The sequence below is a fragment of the Staurois parvus genome, unplaced genomic scaffold, assembly GCF_062004578.1.
Source record: "Staurois parvus isolate SC_StPar_1 unplaced genomic scaffold, SC_StPar_1.0 ptg000192l, whole genome shotgun sequence".
NCBI classification, from domain to species: Eukaryota; Metazoa; Chordata; class Amphibia; order Anura; family Ranidae; genus Staurois; species Staurois parvus.
Window position 1 is genome coordinate 2,910,360 of NW_028317988.1, and position 23,834 is coordinate 2,934,193.

Genomic DNA, 23,834 nt, shown 5'->3' on the forward strand with positions numbered 1-23,834 from the left:
TAGTGTTGCATGACTGAGCAATTGTCACTCAAAGTGTGAGAGCTGAAAGTTGGCTTGGACTGGAAGGGGGTGAAAGTGTCCAGACCTGAAGTGGTTAAACACTGACCATTACTAAATGTAACACCCAAGGACTTTGAACCCTAGCAATGGCCTCAGATAAGTGGTAGATCATTTGAGTCTGTAGAACCCTGCAAACAGCAGAACGCTGACACTCGGATGTCTAGAACCCTACTAATAGTGGAACACCAACAATTGAGGCTCTAGAACAGCGATCTCCAAATGTGGCCCTTAGCTTGCCTTTATCCGGCCTTTGGGACAGTGTTCTTCCCCCTGATGTGAGGCACTTTCCTGATAATGCACCATTTCCCCCCACTGATGAGGTACCAATCATTCCACTGACCCCAACAGTGGGGTATTGTTCCTCCCAATGACGGGGCTCTATTCCACCCACTGGCACCAATGACGGGGCTCTATTCCACCCACTGACACCAATGATGGGGCTCTATTCCACCCACTGACACCAATGACGGGGCTCTATTCCTTCCACTGACACCAATGACGGGGCTCTATTCCTTCCACTGACACCAATGACGGGGCTCTATTCCACCGACACCAATGACGGGGCTCTGTTCCTTCCACCGACACCAATGACGGGGCTCTGTTCCTTCCACCGACACCAATGACGGGGCTCTATTCCACCCACCGGCACCAATGACGGGACTCTATTCCACCCACTGGCACCAATGACGGGACTCTATTCCACCCACTGGCACCAATGACGGGACTCTATTCCACCCACTGGCACCAATGACGGGGCACTATTCCTACCACTGACACCAATGACGGGGCTCTATTCCTGCCACTGACACCAATGACGGGGCACTATTCCTGCCACTGACACCAATGACGGGGCACTATTCCTGCCACTGACACCAGAGACGGGGCACTATTCCTGCCACTGACACCAGAGATGGGGCACTATTCCACCGACACCAATGACGGGGTTCTATTCCACCCACTGACACCAATGACGGGGTTCTATTCCACCCACTGACACCAATGAAGGGGTTCTATTCCACCCACTGACACCAATGACGGGGCTCTATTCCACCCACTGACACCAATGACAGGGCTCTATTCCTTCCACTGACGGGGCTCTATTCCTTCCACTGACACCAATGATGGGGCTCTATTCCTTCCACTGACACCAATGATGGGGCTCTATTCCACCGACACCAATGACGGGGCTCTATTCTTTCCACTGACACCAATGACGGGGCTCTATTCCTCTCACTGACACCAATGACGGGGCTCTATTCCTGCCACTGACACCAATGACGGGGCTCTATTCCTGCCACTGACACCAATGACGGGGCTCTCTTCCTCCCATTGACACCAATGACGGGGCTCTATTCCTGCCACTGACACCAATGACGGGGCTCTATTCCTCCCACTGACACCAATGACGGGGCTCTATTCCTCCCATTGACGGGGCTCAATTCTTGCCACTGACACCAATGACGGGGCACTATTCCTCCCACTGACACCAATGACGGGACACTATTCCTGCCACTGACACCAGTGATGGGGCACCATTCCTGCCACTGACACCAGTGATGGGGCACCATTCCTGCCACTGACACCAGTGATGGGGCACCATTCCTGCCACTGACACCAGTGATGGGGCACCATTCCTGCCACTGACACCAGTGATGGGGCACCATTCCTGCCACTGACACCAGTGATGGGGCACCATTCCTCCGCCTACTAGGTACAGGAATTATGTAAGGTTTTAACCCCGCAGACCACCAAGCCCGACAATCTATTCCCGCTAACATGGGGCATTTTCTGCTCCTGCTGTCCATAGTCCAGCCCACGTAACTTCTGACCTACAGTAAACTGGCCCTTTTCTTAGAAGGTTTGTAGACTCCTGCTTTAGAACACTCTCAATAGTAACACACTGACACTAGAGAATCTAGTAATCTGGTGTGGAACACTGACACTTTAGGCTGTAGAACCCTGCCAATAGAACACTGACACTTGAGCCTGTAGCACCCTGCCAAGAGCAGAACATTGACACCTGTGGATCTAGTATACCTGGCCAAGAGTGGAGGACTGATATTTGAGGCTCTAGAATACCAGAAATGATCCTTCATTAATAGTTGTATTCTGAGGTTATAAAATATTTATAATTACTACTCTGGCAAAGAGCCCAGATCAGTGGTACATCACTTGAGGCTCTAGAACCCAGCCAAAAGTAGAACACTGAACCTCTGTGGTATCACACCTGTGGTGGAACACAGACACCTGTAGATCTAGTATACCTGACCAATAATGGCAGACTGATACTCAAGGTTCACGAAAGCTGGGGATCTAGAATATCTGACAATCTAGTAACCTGCCAATGTGGAACACTGACAAATGAGGTTCTAGGAACTCAGGCCAATAGTAGAAGACTGAGTACCCACCTAATGATGGAGCATGGACACCTATGGATGTAGTACATCTGGCCAATAGAGGAAAGCGGATACTCGATGCTCTAGAACTCTGGGGATCTAGAACACCTGAAATGACCCTTCAGTGCTGATTATTGTATTTCGAGGTTAATATACACTGACAACTACTAAATATATCACTTAAGATCCTAGAACTCCGGCAACGACCCCAGATAAGCGCTAGGTTACTCAAAGATCTAGAACCCAGCCAATAGCAGAACCCAGAAACTTGGGGGTCTAGAAGCATTCCAATAGAAGACTGAGTACCATACCAATGATGGAACACTGACACCTATGAATCCAATATACCTGGCCAAAAGTGGAAGATACTCAATGCTTTAGAATTCTGGGAATTTTAAACACCCAAGGATCTAGTAACCTGCCAATGTGACACTTGAGGCTCTAGAACCCTCCCAACAGTAGAACTCTGACCTTTGTGGGTCTAGTATATGCTGCCAATAGTAGAAGATGGATAGTTGAGGCTGTAGATCCCAGCCAATAGTAGAACATTGACACTTGGGGGTCTAGAATCCTTCCAATAGTATAGGACAGAGCACCCTCCCAATGATGGACCATGGACCTAGTACACCTGGCCAATAGAGGAAGGCGGAAACTTGAGGCTCTAGAACTCTGGGGATCTAGAACACCGGAAATGACCCTTCAGTGCTAATTGTTGTATTCCGGGGTTCATAAACACTGAAGATACCACTCAGGAGCCTAGAACTCGGACAATGACCTCGGGTCGGTGGTAGGTCAGTTGAGGCTCTAGAACCCGGCCAATGGGGGAAGTCTGGTACTTGTTGGTCCAGACCCCAGCCACCCCCCTCTGGTAGAACAGCACAGTCCAGCCCGGACTCCTCGCAGTCACAAGCCGAGGTATCGGTGTGTCCCCATCCTCCGATCACAGCCCTCCTCTCTCCGGTCACCTCCACCGGCGGACGCTGAGCACCCACACGCCTCTCAATCACCGTTAGCCGCCATTGCCCCGCCCTTCCTTTCCCGTCCGTGACGTGGAAGGCGGGGTCTGCGCTGGGCTGGCCATTGGCCGATCCCCCGGCTGCTCTCCCCCAATCGGTGTGCGGGTCTGTGATAGTGCGAACAGGGCTGGAGGGGGATCGCAGTCAGCGCTGCTGGGAGGTGGAGGAGGGGGAGGAGGAGGAAGGATCTCCCACCGCCAGCTCCTCCATCGCTAACACACCGGGATCCGGGGGCCCCGCAGGTGAGCCGGGCAAGGGGGAGGTGATGGACGGGGATGGGGGGAGGAGGGAGGTGAACCGGGATGTGGGTGATCACAGCCGTTACACGCCGCTGGATGTGCGCAGGCGCAGTGCTGTCCATCCATCAGTCCGTCTGTCTGTCCTCACCGCTCAGTGATGGGATGTTCACGTGTCTGTGTGTGTCACATGTGTCATGTGTGTGTCACCGGGTCACTGATCGCCCCACTGTACACAGCAATGACACCCCCCATATACATATATATCCATCTGTACACAGCAATGACACCCCCCATATACATATATATCCATCTGTACACAGCAATGACACCCCCCCATATACATATATATCCATCTGTACACAGCAATGACACCCCCCCATATACATATATATCCATCTGTACACAGCAATGACACCCCCCCCCATATATATCCATCTGTAAACACCAATGACACCCCCCATATACATATATTTCCATCTGTACACAGCAATGACACCCCCCATATACATATATATCCATCTGTACACAGCAATGACACCCCACCCCCCAGGTACATATATATCCATCTGTACACAGCAATGACACCCCACCCTCTATGTACATATATATCCATCTGTACACAGCAATGACACCCCACCCCCTATGTACATATATATCCATCTGTACACAGCACTGACACCCCACCCTCCATGTACATGTATATCCATCTGTATACAGCACTGACACCCCACCCTCCATGTACATGTATATCCATCTGTATACAGCACTGACACTCCACCCCCATATACATATCCATCTGTACACAGCAATGACACCCCCATATACATATCCATCTGTATACAGCAATGACACCCCCCATATACATATATATATCCATCTGTACACAGCAATGACACCCCATATCCATCTGTACACAGCAATGACACCCCCCATATACATATATCCATCTGTACACAGCAAAGACACCCCTCCCACATATAGATATATATCTATCTGTACACAGCATTGTTAGCCTCCCATATACATATACAGTGGGGCAAAAAAGTATTTAGTCAGCCACCAATTGTGCAAGTTCTCCCACTTAAAAAGATGAGAGAGGCCTGTAATTGGCATCATAGGTAGACCTCAACTATGAGAGACAAAATGAGAAAAAAATCCAGACAATCACATTGGCTGATTTGGAAAGAATTTATTTGCAAATTATGGTGGAAAATAAGTATTTGGTCACCTACAAACAAGCAAGATTTCTGGCTCTCACAGACCTGTACCTTCTTCTTTAAGAGGCTCCTCTGTCCTGCACTCATTACCTGTATCAATGGCACCTGTTTGAACTTGTTATCAGTATAAAAGACACCTGTCCACAACCTCAAACAGTCACACTCCAAACTCCACTATGGTGAAGACTTAAGAGCTGTCAAAGGACACCAGAAACAAAATTGTAGACTTGCACCAGGCTAGGGAGACTGAATCTGCAATAGGCAAGCAGCTTGGTGTGAACAAATCAACTGTGGGAGCAATAAATAGAAAATGGAACACATACAAGACCACTGATAATCTCCCTTGATCTGGGGCTCCATGCAAGATCTCACCCCGTGGGGTCAAAATGATCACAAGAACGGTGAGCAAAATCCCAGGACCACACGGGGGGACCTAGTGAATGACCTGCAGAGAGCTGGGACCAACGTAACAAAGGCTACCATCAGTGACACACTACACCGCCAGGGACTCAGATCCTGCAGTGCCAGACGTGTCCCCCTGCTTAAGCCAGTACATGTCCGGGCCTGTCCAGAAGAGGATTGGGAGAATGTCATATGGTCAGATGAAACCAAAATAGAACTGGTTGGTAGAAACACAACTCGTCGTGTTTGGAGAAGACAGAATGCTGAGTTGCATCCAAAGAACACCAGACCTACTGTGAAGCATGGGGGTGGCAACATCATGCTTTGGGGCTGTTTCTCTGCAAAGGGACCAGGACGACTGATCCATGTACAGGACAGAATGAATGGGGCCATGAATTGTGAGATTTTGAGTGCAAACCTCCTTCCATCAGCAAGGGCATTGAAGATGAAACGTGGCTGGGTCTTCCAACATGACAATGATCCCAAACATACCGCCCGGGCAACGAAGGAGTGGCTTCGTAAGAAGCATTTCAAGGTCCTGGAGTGTCCTAGCCAGTCTCCAGATCTCAACCCCATAGAAAACCTTTGGAGGGAGGTAAAAGTCCGTGTTGCCCAGCGACAGCCCCAAAACATCACTGCTCTAGAGGAGATCTGCATGAAGGAATGTGCCAACCTTGTGAAGACTTACAGGAAATGTTTGACCTCTGTCATTGCCAACAAAGGATATATAACAAAGTATTGAGATGAACTTTTGATATTGACCAAATACTTATTTTCCACCATAACTTGCAAATAAATTCTTTCCAAATCAGCCAATGTGATTGTCTGGATTTTTTTCTCATTTTGTCTCTCATAGTTGAGGTCTACCTATGATGCCAATTACAGGCCTCTCTCATCTTTTTAAGTGGGAGAACTTGCACAATTGGTGGCTGACTAAATACTTTTTTGCCCCACTGTATATCCATCTGTACACATCAGTGTCACCCCCCCCCCCATTTACATATATATCCATCTGTACACAGCATTGTCACCCCCCATATACATATATATCCATCTGTACACAGCAATGACCCTCCCCCCTCCATATACATATATATCCATCTGCACACAGCAATGTCACCCCCATCTCATACACATGTAATGTATCCATCTGTACACAGCAATGACACCCCACCCCCCAGGTACATATATATCCATCTGTACACAGCAATGACACCCCACCCCCTATGTACATATATATCCATCTGTACTCAGCAGTGACACCTCACCCCCATATACATATATATCCATCTGTACACAGCAGTGACACCCCCCATATACATATATATCCATCTGTACACAGCAATGACACCCCCCATATACATATATATCCATCTGTACACCGCATTCTCACCCTCCTATATACATATATATCTATCTGTACACAGGAATGACTCTCCACATACATATATATCCATCTGTATATTCATCTGTACACCGCAATGTCACCCCCATCTCATAAACATGCAATGTATCCATCTATACACACCAAATATCTTTAACAGTATATAGAATATATCTGTGTCTGCTCTGCCCCCCCCATATACACCTATAATATCCATGTCTGCACCCCCCCCCCCCCAATATATATTACCCCTCTCCCCCCTGCCTTTCCCAAATCTTTTATGTGTGTTACCAGGTCATTGATCATCTGTCTATGCACAGCACTGTGCCCCCCCCCCCCCATAATAATCATCTGTATATATAATATACACAGCATATGTATATCCATGTCTATACAGCACTATGTCCTTTCCAATAATCCTCAACTGTACTGAGAATATATCCACATCTATGTAATCTGTCCCCCCCCCCCCCCAATAATCTTCATCTGTATATATAATATCACCATGTCTATACAGTACTGTGCCCTCCCCCAATAATCCTCATCTGTATACATAATATTCCTGTCTATACAGCACTGTGTCCTATCTGCTCATTCTCCCCCCATCCTTCCTATGGGTATATACAGCACTGTGTGCTCTCTTTGTATACATGGCGTACATCTATAGGGTACCATGTGATCTTCTCCGTCCTTATATACATAATATATTCCTGTCTAGGCCATCAGTGTGCCTAATCCAGCCATGTCTGTACAGCCCAGCGTGTCATCTCTAATCCATCCCTGTGTCCATGTCTCCTTAGATCTATAATTCTCTGTTCAGGTCTGTCACATCTTTACACCCACTTCTATTTCTGTGTGTATATATGTGTGTACTCCTATGGTATGCTCATCTCTGACCATTCTATAATGTCACTTTTGCCTGATATATGTAGAATGTCTCTTTCTGGCGTTTCCATCTCTCCACCACCTTTTATGTGTGTGTATAAATATATGGCCATCCTTATTGTCTGTAGTATCCTTTCCTTGTGACCTGTCCAGACCCAAGTTTTCCTCCATTGTATTAATCTGTCCATACTAGGATGGTGTCCCCTGTAATCTGTCCTTTATATACGTGTCCCCTTTGTCCTAGCAGTGCGCGCCGGTCTCTGATCACCCCTAATCTATACAATATTGTATTTAATCCACAACTGTGTGCACGTCACCATTTTGTAATCTCAGGAGACGTGATACTGTGTCTTTACTAATCTATTTAGATTGATACTGGTCACTTTTTCACTTATACAGCAAATGTCAGTCTTGTGATGACAGGACTGTACAGTCTTTCTTTCATAGCCAATATTGGACTGGATGATCTTGGATCTGTTGGTACTTTATCATTTTTAACAATTATCTGTCTATTTGGTTCTGTTTCTAGTTTTATTTTCTATATCACGTCTGTTCAGCCCCCTTATCTGTAATCGCTATACAGGGATGTTATCTCCCCTCCAGTCCTACATCTAGAAGTTCAGAAAGCAAAAGGAAAAGGCATGTGTGCAGATGGTGAGACTGGAAATGGAGGGAATCTGTTGTTTTGCCTTCACGTGAGATGAACCATTTCACTTCAAAGAGACCCTGTCACTTTGCCTTCTCCACGCAGCCACGCTTCTTCCTTTGTAGCTGCCACGGGGATGGTAGGGGAGATCTTGCTGCTAGTCCTGAGCACTGCATCATTGAAGGTCACACATCCCACATCCCAAAAGCACTGGTTACTTTGAACGGGAAAAAGAAGTGAGGAGCGCTAGAAGGGTTAGCGGGCAGCACAGCGACTAAATGGTTAGCACTTCCGCCTGGCAGTACTAGGGTCATTGGTTCAAATCCCAGCCACGGCACCACCTGCCTGGAGTTTGCATGTTCTCCCTGTGCCTGCGTGGGTTTCCTCCGGGTACTCCGGTTTCCTCCCACACTCCAAAAGACATGCTGGTAGGTTAATTGGATCCTGTCTAAATTGGCCCTAATATGTGTATGAATATAAGTTAGGGACCTTAGATTGTACACCCCTTGAGGGTTAGGGACTGATGTGAATGTACAATATATATGTGTAAAGCGCTGCGTAAATTGACAGCGCTGTATAAGTACCTGAAATAAAATAAATATACAATGGTGGTGGGGGGTGTTAGGCTTTACACAGACGTCATCATTATGCCCTGAATAGGCAAAGTGATGCCAATGTAAATGACAATGGGCATAGAAAAGAATCACCTCCCTTTTTAAGATAATCACATTTTGTTGCTTTGCAGCCTGAAATGAAGACACACAGTTTTTGTTTTATCCAGGTGCATTTACTATTTATTTAGTGCAATGTATAACATCCAATTGAAAGATCTAACACCAACATGTCAGAAAGAAATAAAAAAAAAAAAAAAAAATGAAAAACAGAATCGCTTAGTTGGAAAAAGGATCACCCCCCCCCCCTAAAAAAAAAAAAATCAATCTCAATCAGGTGTAGCTTATCACCTTCTCAATGGCCCACAAAGCCATTTGACTTCCAACTGTGATCAGCTGTGGTCATTCTGATCAGCTCGGCATGAAAAGAGCCTTCCTGGAGCATTTCAGTCTCTGTTAGTGCAGCTGAAGCAACCAATCAACTAGGGGTGGCAAGGCACTGTCAGAAGATCTTTGGGATAAAGTTGTGGACAGTCACAAGTCAGGAGATGGCTACAAAACAATGTTCAAAAGCTTTATCAATGCTTAGAAGTCTATTATTATGAAGTGGAAAGTATTTGGTAGAACACAGACCCTCCCTGGACCAGGACGTCGCTCCAAACTGGAAGAAAGAGCCAGGAGGAAACTGGTCAGAGAGGATACCAAGAGGCCTTCAGCAACTCTGAAGCAGTTTTAGGAATTTCTGACAGAGTTGTCATTGTGTGCATGTGACAACAATATCACAAATCCTCCACGAATGTGGAGGGTTTCCAGAAAAAACGTGCAGTCATTTCTGAGTTTTGGCAAAATGCTTCTTGAAGATTTTGAGGCTGCATGGAAAAAGTCCTTGTCGGATGAGACTAAAATGGAATGGAACACTAATCGATATGTCTGGCGGAAATCCAGTCCAGCTCACCATCCAAATACCACCATTCCTACAGTAAAGCATGGAGGTGGGAATATCCTGTTAAAGGAGGTTTCTCTGCTGCAGGGACTGGAGCACTTGCCAGGATAGAAGGAAAAATGGGTCAAAATACCGTCCTATTCTGGAGGAAAATCTGCTCTCTGCCAGAAAGTTGTCAATGGGAAGGTTTACATTCCAACATGACCCAAAGCACACAGCAAAAATGACCACACAGTGCTGAAAGGAGAAAAAGGTGAATGTTCTTGCATGGCCTAATCAGAGCCCAGACGTAAACCCCATTGAAAATCTGTGGAATGACTCGGACTGCAGTCCGCAAACGGTCACCATCAAATTTAACTGAACTTGAGCAGAAGTTCTGCAAAGAAGAGTGGGCAAATATTGAAAAGTCTAGATGTGCAAAGTTTGTAGAGACAAATCCCAAGAGACTAATGGCTGAAATTTAAAGCAAAAGGGGGTTCAACAAAATACTAATATGAGGGGGTGAACCTTTTTCCAAATCAGCGATTCTGTTTTTAAATTTTTTTTTTTACTTGTTGATGTTATACCTTTCACTTGGATGTTATAAGTTGCACTGAGTAAATGCAGCTGGATGAAACAAAAACTGTGTCTGTCTTCATTTCAGGCTGCAAAGCAACAAAATGTGATTATTTTAAATGGGGTGATTCTTTTCTATACCCATTGTAAATGAACCCCAAAACAACCTGGTTGGGTGACAATCTCATGTCCTTAGGTTCATGGTTAAACACTTTGCCTGCCACTGGGGGGGAACTAGTATTTAGGTTCTAAGTAAATCAGTTGTCAGTTATATACAGTGGCTGCCTCTACTAACCTATCTTATGAAAAATGCATTTATTTTTGCATATGTGCTGAAAGCGAAACTCCAATCAAAAAGGGATGTTCTGCTTTAAGCCCTCCTCCCTTGCCATGTTTGGCATGTCTTTTTTTTTTTTTTTTTTTCTGGGGGGGGGGGGGTTGGGGAAATGGGAACCTAGTTTTGACAGGTACAGGCTCCCACTTATGCACAAATCGTCTAGGTGATCTGAGTGCAACCTTTCTCTCCGTGCAGTCTTCTGGGACATGTGACAGGTCCCAGAAGATTGCAGGACCATTCTCAAAGAATGATTTGCACATGCGCAGTGGGCAGCCTGCTGTGAAGCCAAAAGCTATATTGCCTGCTGCCCACAGTTAGGATGCCGGTACCGGGAACCTGAAGGCTAGTAAAGAACTAGCCCAAATGAGGACATCCCTGGTCAGGTAGGTGTCCTTTTACTAAAAGTCAGCAGCTACAAGATACTCTTGAGGAATAGCGCGTTCCTATGCAATTCAGATGCAGGCATAGTGTAAACTGTCCATAAAGGAGATTGTACAATCAAATTTTAAAGCTGAACTCTAGGCAGGTATAAAAGAAAAACCAAAACACTTTAAAGCGATATTAAACCCAAAAACAAAAATGTTCTATATTGCAACTTTCCGATCCTTAAATGTGGTGTCTGCATTAGTTTTCTTTTTCATGTAACTTTTCCTTTATTTTCAACCAGTGATTTAGCCAGTAGGGTGTCTCCATTTTGGGTGGAGGAGCAGCAGAGAGACCTTTAGACAGCAGCACTGTCAATCTGGGGTGAGGGTAGTGTTAGATGGACTAGCTGATTTAGATACTTCAATGGACTTGACTAACAAATGCAAGGTGAACTCCAGCTAACACTTTTTAAAGTGGAACTGCGCTGCATCTGAGCATCACGAACCAAAAATGCTATTTATTAATTTTCAATATTCAAAGCAAATTCCTCCATCCATCCATATCCCCATGCTTTATTTTGCAAAGAAATCACTTTGGAAAACACCGCCTAGCATTTCTGGCAGTGGTCATCCTTGAGTAAGGGCAGATGATTCATGTAGCATTTACTTCCTGGAATCCTAACCTTAGCTCAGGCATTGGCTGAACTGAGAACCCTCCTTCCCCTCCTGCAGACGCCTAGGCATGGAAACCCGGAAGTAACTGAAGAAATTGTAAAAAAAAAAAAGAAAAAACAAAGAAGTAATTTTAATGTACCTTCCTATCTATTTACCAATTCTAGCAGCATAAGGATTAAAAATAACCCATGTTGATTGAGAGGGCGAAGTTCCACTTTAAGCAGTTACAGCAAACAATTTATTTGGGATAAAGGTTTTACATACATGTATTGTAAGCACCCCTGTCAGTGGTAGATGGGTTGTCTCAACTCTCTGGGGCTGGCTGATTGTCTTGTGCTGTCACTAATCACAACACAGCTGAAGGTTGCGCTCGGACGCCCCCTACCAGAAGAAATGGATCACGTATCGGATGCGTGATTTAGCGCAGAGACGCCGCTTTGCCGCCATACTTCTATGTTAGGTGGTTGTCAAGTGGTTATAGGGCTAGTTCACTTTTACACAGAACTGTCTATGCAGATTAGGGGTATCTGTAGATTAAAAAATCAAGCTGTGCAGCTCTGATGAAAGTTGAATAATGCCCTTGCTATAGGTGTAAGCTGTTTACATACCTCCCGAAGCCTGGCTAGAATACTCCAAGGATGTTGCCAAGTGAGGCCTAGTCCTTATTGCTCGCCTCCTCCATCACAGGAGTGAGCTCCTTCTCTGAATCAAACCCCCTCGCATGCTCTTTCTCTTCCCTGATATAGTAGCTCTGAGCTCCGTGTTTGAGAGCTCACTCCAGTGATGGTGGAGGTGACCAGTAACAACTAGGCCTCATTTAGCAACCTTCTATGAGTTTTTCAGTCGGGCTTCAGGGGGTACGTAAATAGGTTACACCTATAGCAAGGGCATTGTTCAACTTTAGTCAGAGGTTATCTACAGACACCCCTTATCTGCATAGGCAGTTTTTGGTAAAGGCCAACTAACCCTTTAGCAGTTACCTTCAGCAAACTATAAAACAGACACTTGCTTTACCAGTAGAGCAACTTTAAACCATCAATAACAATCAGCAGTGACAAATGTTCCCATGGCTGCCCGCATTGTTGTAGCTGCTCCTGTCTCGCGAGTCCTCATGCACAATGGACGTTTTTACAGCGGCTGTTTTTGGCTTTTGACATTTTTTTCTACAGCCAGTAAATCCCCCAGCATGTTTTCATATGTGTCCATGCACACATAGGGTGTAATTAACGTTTCTTGGCTGGAAAAAAACCCAGGACTAGTGAGTTTTTTAGCTGTAAAAATGCACTAATGCTGAAAAACGTGGTAAAATGCCGCAAACCGGCATTTTTGGACTTTTTTTTGGCCCCCAATTTTTTTTTGTAAAAAACGCGGTAAAACACAGCTAAACGCTAATGCAAAAATGCTAAAAAAAAAGCTGAAAAACTCACGTTTTTAACGAGACTACACAGCTAATGTTACCAACGTTATCAAAACACCCCATGTGCATGGAGTCTGACAGTGCAGACCGTTATAATCCTGGAGCTGACAAATGTTGGCTTGAGAAGGAAGAAGGGAGCATTTGGATATGGGGGTCACCCAGCATGCTAAGAATGCTATTGCCAGTGGGTAGGTTGGTGCTGAAATTCAGGGGCTGTCGTTGGGTAAAGCTAGTACTGATGTTGATCTAGACCAGGGGTGTCAAACTGGCGGCCCTCCCAGCTGTTGTGGAATTACAAGTTCCATGAGACGTGCAGGGCTGACAGTTACAAGCATGTCTCCTAAAGGCAGAGGCATGATGGGACGTGTAGTTCTGCAACAGCTGGAGGGCCGCCAGTTTGACACCCCTGGTCTAGACGGACTGAGCTAGGCTTCCTTTATGGCCACTGGCAGGGCTTAGCTTAAAGCGGAACTATGCTCACCCCCGTTCCAGCGATGCAGCATACTTCTGCTACCCACTTGGCCGCTGACATCTTCATCTCGATCGTCGGGCGGGGATGACATCACTCCCGTGCATGCGCGGGAGTTCCGTCAGATTTGGCATTGCCAAATTTGTACAGTGAGCTGCGCATGCGCGGCTCACTGTGCAGGGGCAGACAGGCGGGTAAGTAACTTTAAGGCGGAAGAGCTGAAGCATGTCTGCCAATTTTTAAAACAAATTTGTTAGTTAAAATTCCACTTTTAAGCTGGCCATGTACTAGTAGATTTTCGAAGGAACATTCATGTGAAAATGCTCAGGTGATGACTACACTCATGCGGTGTGGTACCATCGCATGTGATTCGCACAGGAACCGCACCGCATTCCTGTGCAAATCACATGGGAACTGTGTGCTGGGCGATTGGAGCCATACATTTTGTATAGCTCTAATCGCACCACATCTGCACCAAAAAGGTGCAAGACCCTTTTTTTGAGTCCGCACTAGAATCTGATCACATGGGTATTCACACCTGTGCGATCCGATTCTGCACATCGCACCGCGTTTTGTGGACCGATTTCGGGGTGTTGTTAACATACACTCCCGCAGCGGTTCGCATGAACGGGGTGCGATTCTGATGCGGTGCAGAATTTGCACAGAAAACGCTGCAAATTCCGGACCGCATCAGTGTGAACCAGGGCTCAAAGTGTAACTAAAGGTAAAACTTTTTCTTTAGTTTTGGATGGAGTGGAGATAGAGAAGACCCACGTGAGGTTTTTATTGCCGTCTGTGCCTCTGTTAGGAAGATTCATCTTCTCTATTTGTCCTGTTTACCATTGTCATCGAAAGTGAAAGTAAAAGAAACCCCAAATTTTAGGTTGTCCACAGAAAAGTAATAGAGGGGAAACGTTCGAATGGGGACACTAGTTCTGGTGACCTGGGGGTCCCCAATGAATTCTTTTAATTTGCAGAGATTTTCTTACTTCCTGTTTTTGCTATGGGACAGGAAGTGAAGGTAAATCTCCCCAATGGCACACAGATGGCAAAAAATACACTGACTGGAAGTGAGAGGAAATCCCTGCAAATGAAGGGAATCCCTCGGTGACCCCCAGGTTACCAGATCTAGTGTCCCCATTGGACGATTTCCCCTCTATTCCTGTTCTTGGGACAACTCAAAATGTGAGATTTTTTTTTATTTTTTTTATTTTTTTACTTTCACTTTTGGTGATAATGGTAAACAGGACAAATAGAGAGGGCAAATCTCCCTAATGGAGGCACGGACAGAAGAAGAAGGGATTCCCCCTTCAAAACACGTCAGCATCACTCTGAGAATCTCCCCTTCTGATGGGATGCGCACATGTCTCCTTATCGTGTGGTTCAATTTTGGACTTTACATGCTTGTTTTACTACTATGTTTGTGAGTATATCTCCTAAATTAATAAATCCATTAACTGTTTTCTGAGGCAATGCGCAAGGTTGGTGCGCTCTGTCTTTTGTTCTTCACTACAGTTCATATCGAGCTTCCTCAGCTTTTTGCTTGAGCTGCACAGCCTTTGATCGGTCCTGGACGAATCTCCATACTCTTCAAGAGTACTGGTCCATCGGTCCCCTACGGATCTGGGTCCCTGAGCGCAGGAGGAGTTGTTGCATTTGCGAGACAATAATAACCTGATGGGTGTTCTAATCCCAAAAAGTTCTGCCTTTAGCTATACTTTAAAGACCAACTCCAGAATATTAGCAACCCCTCCTTTCCTAACTAACCGCTGGTGTGAAAAAAAAACAAACTATGACTATCCTTCCTTCTTCTGTTTATATTTTGGGATCTTTCCTTAGGTGTCCACATCATTGCCTGCGTGATATGCACACCTCCTAATGATGGAGGCCACACTTCCAGCATCTGGGTCCTCCTCTTTGGCCCCAGAGTCAAGAGAACTCACAGGGGGTGGTGAGTAGACCAGTGCCAGAGATGGTAACTGTCTGGGTGAATGTCTGGTCCCTGGGGCAGGATATTACCTTTTGCTCATAGAGTCAACTGTGCGCAATCTGTGGCGCTCCAGTTGTTGCGGAACTACAAGTCCCATCATGCCTCAGGCTCTAGGAGTTTTGCTTGTAACTGTCAGGCTTGCATAGCCTCATGGAACTTGTAGTTCTGCAACAGCTGGAGGGCCGCAGGTTGAGCACCCATCACTGCAGGATAACTTAGGAAAAGGTGTTTGGAATTAGGACTTTATTAGTCAGGTCATTGGTGCACAATGCAGTATTCTGCCTGGAGTTGGGCTTTAAGTCTCTCTTGTGGCTCTCGGCTGTCAGTACAGTCACATTAGCTACTAATTTCTCATGCAGCGCCTGCTTTACCTAATGATCTTGATTTTTTTTTTTTTGTAGTCACCATGGCAACCGGGTGATTAGAAATTGTCCAGCCCCGCATTAATGTATCATTACTTTTGTTTTGTTTTAAATACTAGCGGTCTACATACCTGTATTGCCTGCTAGTCACCTCATGCAGTCCCTGTACTTCAGAGCTGGCATGTGAAGAGGCAGTCTGTTCATGTGCTGACAAAACAAAAGCAGGCTGATTGGAGGAGAAAGCAGAGGGATGAGCTCATTACTGGGCTGCTTCTCTTGTCCCTGTCCAGTCACAGGCTGAAGTAGGTCCAGGATGACCTGGGCTCAGGGAAAGTGTGTTGAATGATGCTTGTCATCAGAGTACCGCTAGCACCAGTGGTGTATTTAGGTTTTGTGCTGCCCTAGGCGACAAACAAATTGTCTGCCCCCACGGACACTGACCAACACCCCCCCTCCCGCAGAGAGAGCCTGACATTAACCAGCAACACCCCTGCCCTCCATCTATGAGAGCCTTCCACTACCCCTCCCCTTCCCGGTGATAGAGAGAAAGACACCCATCTTCACAGCTCCTGAAATCCTAAAGAAATAGAGTCAGGCTCTACATACACCATCAAGCAGCCTGCAGCCCCTCTCGGATCCCAGTTGGTTCACATGGTGTTTGTGTCCCATCTTCCATCCCTTCTTCTGAGGAGAGGTGCTGCTCCCCTGAAAAATGCTGCCTTAGGCAAGTGCCTTGTTTGCCTTGTGGCAAATACGCCCCTGGCTAGCACCAGTTAAAAACGAGTATTGTAAGGGAAATCTCTGGCTTGTAGGTGAATATTGAAGCAAAACCTAGTTTGTTTTTTTTTATTTTATGTCTGTCTTACTGTGCTATTCTTTGGTGCCTGGTCAGTTGTAGTGTTTAGGTATATCCAAATTTATCTGTAAAATAAATATATATGAGAGGCAATGCATGCATGCACACACACGTCTCTAGTAAAAAACAAGCTGTGCAGCTCTGGCTAAAGTTCAATCATGCCCTTGCTACAGGTGTAATCCATTTACATGCCTCCTGAAGCCTGACTGGAAAAATCACAGAGCCTTGCTAAGTGAGGCCTAGTCATTACTGATTACCTCCACCATCACAGGAGTGAGCTCTCAAACTGTGAGCTCCAAGCTACTATATCAGGGAAGAGAGTGAGCATGCCTGTGATGGAGGAGGTGAGCAGTAATGACTAGGCCTTACTTGGCAACATCCTGCAAGTATTCTATTGTGGCTTCAGGAGGTATGAGAATGGCCTTCGCCTATAGAAAGGGCATTATTCAACTTAGTGGTTTTTTTTGTTTTTAGCTACAGATACCCCTTACCTGCATAGGTAGTTTTTGGTAACGTTGAACTAACCCTTTAACGTGTCTCTGAAGTCAAAACTTTTTTGTTAATGGATGAAGTAGGGAAGGGTGAAGGTCCATATATTATTATTATTTATTTATTTTATTTTTTTGGGCTCTCTGTATCCCATTGAGGATATATTCCTTCCTATCCTGCCCTGTAGGCACACCAGAAAGTGAGAGGAAATATCTCTTAGGAAAGGGAAATAATCGTTTAAACGGTTATCACCACAGCAGTGCCCCCATTTTGAATATTTCTCCACTATTCCTATTTGAGCGACTGCTCCGGTTTGGATTTTCCCTCACCTTTAAGCTTTGTACACACGATGGGAATATTGGACGAAAGTTACCGCATTTGAATCGATTGTCCGAGGATCTGATCGTTCGTACACAGCTTTCGAAAGCCAATCATGAAATTATGCAAAGGGACAAGCACGGAAATTTTCCTTGTACAATACCGGAACGATTGATTTTCGTACAGTATTCATCCGAAAAAATAGAGCGACCAAGACTGCGCTTGGAAACAAAAGAATACATTACGTCATCACAGGAAGTTGTATTCTCTGGTTCGAGAATTTTTGTAACTTTAGTGACCTCTTTATTTTGGATACGAGACTAGCAGCCAAAAAAAAACCCCAATCATTTTTCCGATATTCTCATCATGTGTAGCAGGCTTTAGTTCTACTTACTGCGGTCACCAGGACAAATGGAGAATGAATCTTCACACTGGGCACTCTGACAGGGGTTCTTATCCCTTCCCTCTTTCATTAAAAAAATGTTTTGGCTTTAGGTACTTTAAGCCCTGGTTCACACTGATGCGGTGCGGAATTCACAGCGTTTTCAGTGCGAATTCCACACCACATCAAAATTGCACCCTGTTTATGAGAACCGCTGCGGGTGTGTATGTTAAATTAACAACACCCTGAAAGCGGTCCGCAAAACGCGATGCAATGTGCAGAATCAGATCACATAGGTCTGAATACCCATGCAATCTGATTCTAGTGCGGATCAAAAAAAGGGTCCTACATGTTTTTGGTGCGGGTGCGGTGTGAATAGAGCCATACAAAATGTATGGCTCGAATCGCACCGCACACAAATTGCATGTGATTTGTATAGGAATGCGGTGCGGTTCCTGTGCGAATCACATGCCATATACCGCACCGCATATATGTGAACCCGGGCTCAAACATAAGTCTGGAAAAGAATGGCCTGCAGGAGCTTTATGCCATAATATATTGGTATGCACAGCATATTACCACATTATAGCAGACTTGCCTGCCAAGCGATTCCCTCCAGTGCTACAGTGTCCGGTGCTCTTGGCTGTCACAGGTTTTTCCATCTTTTCCCAGTCTTCTTTCTACGGTTGGACTCTTCAGACGTGTGATTGGCTGGGCTGTAATGATGTTGCTCCTGCGTGTGTACTGGTGAGTTGCATCATCACAGCACAGAGTGGTGCCATAAATATATGCCGAGCTGCGCATGTGCGACTCCATGTACATTACAGCTGACAGGTCAGAAGCATTTATGGCAAAAGATACCAATAGGTTCTCCTCTGTCATAAAGATCCAACCTGTCAGTGTTTTTTATTTTATTTTTTTAATTCTACATTAATGACAGAACTGGGCGGTGCGATTTGTGCCTGACCACTCGTGTATCTCTAAGCCAGGGCTCGACAAATCCCAGGTGCCAGGTCATCATGGCAACTAGAAATGATATCCTCCTGGCCCTTGGGCCATTGTGAACCCGTTCACTGTTGCAGGGATGCACAAATTATATCGGCTGATGCCCCAGGACATGCAACTCTGGAAGTCGCGCAGGTCGTTTTTTTTTTTTTTTTTTTTTTACATTTAGGACTCATGTACACCAGCAGCTCCTAAACTGGAGTTTAGGAGCTTTTGGTATTCTCTTGCCAAAGCTCCTAAACTCAACTCCAAAAAAACGTATGTGTCCTTGTACACATAGGCTTTTAGCAGAGTTTAGGAGCTGGTGCGCTTAGGTGAGGTTAAACCTCCCTCTCCTGAATGCGATTCTCTCGTGTTCAGGAGAGGGAGGTTTAACTTCACCTAAGCACAGTTGCTCCTAAACTCTGGAACGTTTTGACCACTGACCGTGGGAAAATGCAAATCATGGGAAAGCCGCAACTTGTGGTTTCCTGTGGCCGGCGGTCAGGGTAGGCTCATGTACATGGAGCCTTAGCCGTGCTGCAGGCAAACAGCAGGGCTCACTTGTCAGGTGGAAGCAATTGCAGGTCTTTTAGATCTTGGTTGTCTCATAGAGAACCCGTCGCCAAAAAAAAAAACATCACATACGGGACTTTTTGTCCCTTGTGTGATGAAAAAAAAAAAAAAAAGTTTTTTTTAATTGTAAAAAATTAGTTACACCCAAGCACATAGCCCTCCCACCCCCACATATACACACGTACAAACGTAAACGCACACGTTGAGGCACTTAAAGATGAAAGCGTTGATTGCGATATACATGCATATCACCACACATGCCGGAATGAAAGCAATAATTATAGCACCAGACCTCCTCCGCAGTGTTAAACTAATGATCTATAGGGGGCTTCTAAACATCGTCTATAGAAAATATAGGGGACTGAAGTCTGGATCCTAACTTTCTTAGCAAGCTCCTTTATTCAAAGCAAATTTGTTAAGCCTTGCTCTAAGCAACCTTATAAATATAGTTAACAAATTTGTAGAGATCAGTTATAGTCAAACCAACAGCCTTCCAGCTTTTAGGGAACTGCAACTACTGGGTATGCTGGGACCTGTAGTTCCTTAGCTGGCAGTGACTGCAGAAGCTAGGGCAGAGTTGTGCAGCACGCAGTTTTACAAAAATGTTGATAAGACACTCTGGCTAGGTGTATGCCAAGGGGGTCGTTTGATGGATGAGAAACTGTAATCAATAAGACTCATTAATCTTTAATACTTTACAAGTCTCTGCAAAGTTTATTGTGACATTACTGACATGAAACACTTATGTCTCAGGCCTTGTTTGGAACAATTCATTATGTGTTCAGAAAGGATGCCTTTCTAAGTACATGCAAAAAAAATTTTTTTTTTTTTGTTTTTTTTTTTATATGTTTTGTTTAATATCAGTTAAAACTGTATTCATCCCAAAAGCAAACATTTAATGTCTTGCAGCTCACCAATTCTTAGATGTGACAGCTGCATACATTTTCCCTCTTGGGCTTTCTTTCCTTTATTTTCTCCTGGTGATCCAGCCAGTAAGTCTGTTGTGTTTCAACAGAACAAGCTGTCCTGCAGGTGTACCGGTTAGAGGGTTGAGACAAACCATTTACTACTGACGGGTGCTTACAATGATCATCTTGTATTTATGTAAAACCTTTATCCCAAAAGAAACTGTAACTGGAGTTTGGCTTCAATTTGTTTAGTGTATCTAAATTTGCTAGCACATCTAACACTCCCCTCCCTCCAGACTGACAATGCTGATGTCCAAAGATGCCCCCTAAGTGTGCCCGCATCCAGAGTGTGGGCACTCTAAGGCTCCATGCACACGGGGCATTTTAATAACACTGGTAATGTTAGCTGTGTAAAGTCACATTAAAAACGCAAGTTTTTCAGCGTTTTTGTATTAGCGTTTAGCAGCGTTTTGCTGCATTTTTTCGTGTTTGCGGCTTTTACAGGTTATTTTTTTACCAAAAAAAAGTCCACAAATGCTGGTTTGCTGTGTTTTTCAGCGCTAGAGCGTTTTTACAGCTAAAAAAACTCTAGAAACCCACTAGTTTTGGGGGTTTTTTTCCAGCCAAAAATCATTGATTACAGTCTATGTGTGCATGGACACATAGAATAACATGCTGGGGGGTTTACTGGCTATAGAAAAAAAACATCAAAAGCCAAAAACAGCTGCTGTAAAAACATCTGGCGTGCATGAGGACTTATACAGGAGGTGGGTTACTGGCCAGATCACCAGGTGAAAACAGGGGAATAAAGTCTGAAAAGAAAACTAATGCAGCCACTGCATCTAAGGAATGGTAAGCTGCAATATATTACATTTTTGGTTTGGGGTTTCTAAGTGTAAAGTCAAAAACCTTGTTTTTAATAAAATAAAAAAAGAAGGGTCATACTTGGTATTCTATGGTATCCTGCCATGACGGTCGCTGGCTTCTTTCCAGCGGTGTCCAGACAGTAAGGGAGGAGCCATATATTAAGGGGAGGAGCTGGTACATCCAACCTGCTGCTCGGTACTCAACTACCAATGACTGGTTCAACTTTTTAGAACCCCACCCTTTGAGTGCACTACCCCGCCCATCTTTCCGGTGGTGTCCAGACAGTAAGGGAGGAGCCCTATATTAAGGGGAGGAGCTGGTACATCCCACCTGCTGCTCGGTACTCAACTACCAATGACGGGTTAAAGTTTTTAGAACCCCACCCTTTGAGTGCACTACCCTGCCCATCTTTCCAGTGGTGTCCAGACAGTAAGGGAGGAGCCGTATATTAAGGGGAGGAGCTGGTACATCCCACCTGCTGCTCGGTACTCAAGTACCAATGACAGGTTCAAGTTTTTAGAACCCCACCCTTTGAGTGCATTACCCCGCCCATCTCTTCATGCATTATGGGACGGAACCAGCAGCGCTGTCTTCCCAATCAGAGGAAATTAATGTGTACAGGCAGTACAATGCTGTGTAAAACCTAATGTGACAGGGTTTGCCAGTGGCGAATGGGGTGAATAGGGTGTGCCCAGGTACAGCCGGCACACCCCGTGCGCAGGCCTATGGATGGAGACTACAAGTTGCTGTGCGAACACACATTATGCAGATATGGTCCATAGCTGTCATCCGTTCACAGCAGTGATGAATATGCTGATGGATGCAAAGAGACAGGAGGAGATAAAAAGCAGTGAGATAAAAGGACTAAAAAAGAGGTGAAAACCATGTTTTTATAAAAAAATTAAACAATGGCAGTTACAATACACTGGACTGTGGCAAATTAAATCATGTCCAGTAAGAGTTTACTTTAAAAGAGACCTAGTCAGCAGACCATTTATTGTAACAAAATGATTCACAAAAGATTTATACGTGCGTTATATGTGTTTACAATATTTTGTTCTTTACCTTTAAAAGCCTTTTTTGTGCAGACATCCAAAAGTTCTAAGATAGCTGCTGGGCCCGCCATCTTGGATTTGTTGTCAGCAGACTCAGACCTGTCACTCAGGTGACGTTCTTTAGCATTCCCCTTCACTCCTTCCCCATCAGCTACATTTTCATTCAATTTCATTCCCCCGTATTGTTTGACCTATGTGCACATTGTGTGTCTAGGATCGTACATCCGAATTTTGCATTGCTTTGGCCCTAAGCGGCCATGTCCTTGAGGCCTTATGTTAACATTAGAAGGCTGCCTGTATTCTGCTGTCATAGAAAAAAGGCTTCAAGAGCTATGTTTTCAGTGCCACCAGTGTAAACCTTTTAGGCCCCACCCATATTTTTTTTGCAATTTTCACATGATTCTGCGTGTTGCATAGGCCCCATATCACTACATGTGTGTTGCCCCAAAAAGAAGCTCCTGCTCCTTTTTCTGGTGACAAGCTTCACATGATTTTTAAAACGTGGTGTGCCACACGATTGCGGCAGAATCGAATTGCATTTGGGGTACCAATGAACGATAATGGCACCCAAATGTGCGCGGCGTGTTATGCTGTGATTGCCAAACTATTTGGAATTGCGCTAATTCTGCCTACGTTTCCAAATGTGAATGGAGCCCTAATAATTTCTCCACATTGCCTGCAACTACACAGGTTGATGAAGGCTTGTTTTAAAGCTTATATTTATTTATTTCAGGTACTTATACAGTTGCAAGAAAAAGTATGTGAACCCCTTGGGATTACGTGAAGTTTTGCATGAATTGGGCATAAAATGTGCTCTGCACGTCATCTAAGTCACAACAATAGAAGAACACAGTCTGCTGAACATAATACTACACAAACATTTGATGTTGCCATGGTTTAATTGCACATAACATGTAAACATTCACAGTGCAGGGAGGAAAAAGTATGTGAACCTTTGGACTTAATAACTGGTTGACCCTCCTTTGGCAGCAATAACCTCAACCAAACGTTTCCTGTAGTTGCAGATCAGACCTGCACAACGATCTGGAGTAATTTTGGACCACTCCTCCTTCACAAAACTGTTTCAGTGTAGCAATATTCTTGGGATGTCTGGTGTGAATCGCTCTCTTAAGGTCATGCCACAGCATTTCAATCGGGTTGAGGTCAGGACTCTGACTGGGCCCCTCCAGAAGGCGTATTCTGTGCTGTTGCAGCCATTGTTTTGTTGAATTACTTGTATGCTTTGGGTCATTGTCCTGTTGCATCAACCATCCTCTGCGGAGCTTCAGTTGGCGGACAGATGGTCGTACGTTTTCCTGCTCTGGGAGAAGTCATTAAGCTAGGGCCTCACATACTTTTTCCTCCCTGCATTGTGAATGTTTATGTGCAATTAAACCATGGCAACATCTACAGTTTGTGTAGTATTATGT

General features: G+C 45.0%; 1 protein-coding gene across 1 annotated transcript in view; it reads left to right on the top strand.

The window, feature by feature from the left end:
* The first annotated feature begins 3,568 nt into the window (after positions 1-3,568).
* Positions 3,569-23,834, top strand: part of LPGAT1 (lysophosphatidylglycerol acyltransferase 1) — a 161,342-nt gene continuing 141,076 nt past the window's right edge. Inside the window, exon 1 of the mRNA XM_089677797.1 lies at positions 3,569-3,714. The gene's annotated coding sequence lies outside the window, so the exon portion shown is untranslated. The remainder of the gene's footprint in view (positions 3,715-23,834) is intronic.